The following is a 4,316-nucleotide window of genomic DNA, read 5'->3' on the forward strand; positions in this document are numbered from 1 at the left end:
TGCCTGCCAGCAGCAGGGAGGGGTTGCTCCGGTTACTGGGAAGCCGGCCCCCCTGCGAATCTCCAGCCGAGCCTGCCAGCACATTTCGAAAACTGCGCTACGCAAGGAAGGAGGGTAAATATACACACACACACACACTTTAACTTTCTTACTGGGTTTAACTCCTACCTTTTCACTCCATTGATTCACACCTCTCCTTCAGAGTGTGCCTTTTATAGACCATAGTGCCTTTGAATCCCTTTTCCAATGTATATACCTAGCCAACCTCTCCTGAACCTTGATCCCTTAGTTTGTATTGACCCTTAATAAACTGATTAATTTGCAAACTAAACATTGGTCTCAGTAATAATTTGTGAGTGTGGTGGGAGGGTACTTTAGTCTATCCTCTAAGAAACGGTCCCGCAGCGGCCGTTCCTCGGTAAGAGGTGAACGCCACGTGTGACCCTCGGGCTCATTCAGAAACCTCTCCACATTGGGGGGAGAAGTCGCGAAAACATCCTGACAGCCGGTAGCCCCCCCGGTACCGGCCCGCGACAAACTGAGTCTCCTGGTTGGAAATGATGCACAGGTGAGTCCAAAGGTAGAGGAGCTCGCTGGTTCATGTGCCTGTGTTGGATGATAAACCTGCAACAGAGACAGCAAATAATCTTTCAACATTCCCTCCCCTTTGATATGCATCTTTTCACTTTTTGTTACAATGCTGTTAACTGTGTAAGGTTTACCACACATAATCTCAAATGGGCTCACTCCTTCCCTGACTCTTGGAGTGATTCTAATTCTCAGTAAGGCAATGGGTAGAACATCTATCCACTTCAGGTGAGTTTCCTGACATAATTTAGCAATGGGGTCCATTATCAGAAGATAAACCCTCAGGAATCCCAAACCTAGGAATTCTCTCTCAATAAAATTTTGGTAACTTCCCTGACCTAATGGGTGCAGCAAAGAAAAGCCTTTGGCCATCCTGAAAAAGTGTCTACCAGAACAAGCAAATACTTGTATTGATTACATTTTGGTAACTTGGAAAAATCTATTTGCCAGTATTCCCCCATAGTGATTCCTCTTTTTATGTTTCCTGCTGCAGGTTTCCTTTGTATTTTAGGGTTTTTTGCACAACAAGTCTCGCATCTTCTCACTATGATGTCTTCATTAGTAAGCTTTTAATCAGTACTGTTCCCTATCGGCACCAATCAGTATGTCATCAACATACTGCAACAGTGTGATGTGTTGGTTGTTACCTTGCCACTGTTCCAGTTCTTTTGCTAGTACGTTACCAAACAGGGTAGGGCTGTTCTTGAATTCTTGTGGAAGCACCATCCAACAGAGCTGCACTTTCGTCCCTGTTGTTAGATTTTCCCATTCAAATGCAAAAATGGTCTGGCTTGCCTCATCCACTGGGATGCAGAAGAAAGTGTCCTTCAAATCCAAAATTGTAAAATAAGCATTTGTCTTGGGTATGGATGTAAGCAATGTATATGGGTTGGGAACAATGGACATCCACAGTTATCCAATTGATTTCTCTTAGATCCTGAACCAACCTGTATTCTGTAGACAGAGGTTTCTTTACTGGTAATATCGGAGCACTAAATTCAGATTGGTGTTCTCTTAACAGTCCATATTTTAAGAAGATGTCAATTAATGGTTCCGACCCTTTCTGTGTTTCCATTTTTATGGGATACTGTTTCTTTCTTACTGGACAAGCTCCAGGCTTTAACTCTATCTTAACAGGTGTGGCATTCTTTGCTCTACCTGGTTCTTCCAAAGCCCAGATCAGTGGGATCACTGCATCTGTCACTGCTTCTGGAATGTCATCTTCACTTCCCTTGGTATCAGGTGCCTCTGTTAGCAGGCAAATCTGTGCCCTCCACACCATCTCCTAGGAATATGTGACTGCACAGAGTTCTCAGAAAAGGTTACCTGAGCATTCAATTTGCACAACTCACATCCTAATAATAGCAGGGGACTATCTGGCATATAGATAAATTAATAAGTTAATTTCTTATTTCCATTGGTTTCATTGGGGTGCATTAGAAAGGGTGTGGTTAGTTGGTCAAGAGAGGTTCTCCTCCCCCTCTATTCTGCCTTGGTGAGGCCGCATCTGGAGTATTGTGTCCAGTTCTGGGCCCCACCGTTCAAGAAGGACAGGGAAGTGCTTGAAAGAGTCCAGCGCAGAGCTACAAAGATGATTAAGGGAGTGGAACATCTCCCTTATGAGGAAAGGCTGAGGGAGCTGGGTCTCTTTAGCTTGGAGAAAAGGAGACTGAGGGGTGACCTCATCAATGTTTACAAATATGTAAGGGGTGAGTGTCAGGGAGATGGAGTTAGGCTTTTCTCAGTGATGACCAGTGATAGGACAAGGGGTAATGGGTGTAAATTGGAGCATAGGAGGTTCAAGGTGAATATCCGAAAAAAATTTTTTACTGTAAGAGTGACAGAGCACTGGAACAGACTGCCCAGGGAGGTTGTGGAGTCTCCCTCACTGGAGACATTCAAAACCCACCTGGATGAGTTCCTGTGTGATGTACTCTAGGTGACCCTGCTCTGGCAGGGGGGTTGGACTAGATGATCTCTCGAGGTCCCTTCCAGCCCCTAAGATTCTATGATTCTATGATTCCATGCAGCACAGACACTGCTCTGCTCATCACACTCAACTGAAGAAACATAACATGTTCCAAAGGGCATAAGTTACACCCAGCTCAGTCAGACTCTGTGCTCATCAGTATCACCTCAAGGACACCATCATGCACATGGGCAATTTGGGAGCTGCAGGACTCTGCAATCACTGATTTAATGTTTCTGTCTAAGCCAAATAACCCCCATCCCCAGGAAAGGCTGTATCCACCTTGGCAGGGCATAAAATGAGAAACTGCCTCACACATACTTCAAATAACAGGCCCCACACCCAGAAATTCTAAGACACCCTCCTACCCTCTACAGTCACACCAATCTTAATACCAACAGAACATCAGCAGTTACTGTATATGAGCAAAAGCCATGATTAACATCTGAAGGCTGCCCAAGGTTGGGAGAAGCTTATCTACCAGCACGATGAAACTCTACATCACAGTCTTACAAGGACATATAGATGGAGAAGTGATGTTTCCAACAGCAATTACTAGAAACAGTGACTTCTGCACTGGCTATGATCTTAAAGCACCACTCAGCCAGATGGAGCCAGCCTAGCAGAACACACTGTTGCTAGTTACAAGAAAGCTTACTGAAGGAAAAAAAAATCAGTAAAAAGAAAAATTGGCTTCATCCTGGCTCAAACCAGGACACTTACTTTAAGGTCCTGTACAACTAATAATTACTGAATGTGTATCTCTGCTATCACACCCTCCCCCCAGAATAATTGGAACCAGAGGATCAGCTGAGGTCCTCCACCATAATCAAATGTGGGAACTCAGACTGAGCTTCCGACGAGACACACAGTCGTGCAGGTTTCTGGCTGCAGCAAATGCCTGAGCCTTGCACTGGTACCAGAGGGAGCCAGTGACACTGCGTGTGTGTGGTGCGAGCAAATAAATGATCTCCTCAGGCAGGTGGTTAAAATGATGGAGGAGGTTGAAAGACTAAGACCTATCAGAGCATGTGAGAGTGAAATAGATTGGTGGAGCCACATCCTGAGGCAAGGACAGATGGAAGAGGTTGAGCAAGTGATGGATCCCCTCCCCTCCTGTCATCAGACAGAAGGATTGGACTCAAGAGACATGGAGGAATGGAGGGAGGTTCGTCCTCGGAGAGGCAAGCAAAAACCCTCTCAACCCCCTCCACCCTCCCAATTGCCCTTGAAGAATAGGTATGAGGCCTTGGAACTTCAGGAACAGGAAAATGAAGTTGGAGGGACAGATCTATCTAGTGAAGCACCTAGGACTTGTGAGTCACCCCGATGCCTTAGGACTTCTTCAATCAAGAAGAAAAGGAAAGTAATTGTGGTGGGTGACTCCTTTCTGAGGGGAACAGAAGGGCCCATCTGTCGACCGGACCCATCCCACAAGGAGGTCTGTTGCCTCCCTGGGGCTCGGATTAGAGATGTTAAAAGGAAACTCTAATCTTATAAATCCCTCTGACTACTATCCACTGCTGTTTTTTCAGGTTGGCAGTGACAAAACTATTAGAAGAAGTGCAAGGGCAATGAAGAGAGACTTCAGGGCCCTGGGACGGCTGGTTAGGGGGTCTGGAGCGCAAGTAGTGTTTGCCTTCATACCTCCTGCAAGAATGGGTGGAGAGGTAAACAGCAAGAGTTTACAGATCAATGAATGGCTACGTGACTGGTGCCAAAGGCAGGGCTTTGGTTTTTTTGATCATGGGCTGCTATA

Source organism: Chaetura pelagica, unplaced genomic scaffold (assembly GCF_000747805.2).
Source record: "Chaetura pelagica isolate M959 unplaced genomic scaffold, ChaPel_1.0 scaffold523, whole genome shotgun sequence".
Classification (NCBI taxonomy): domain Eukaryota; kingdom Metazoa; phylum Chordata; class Aves; order Apodiformes; family Apodidae; genus Chaetura; species Chaetura pelagica.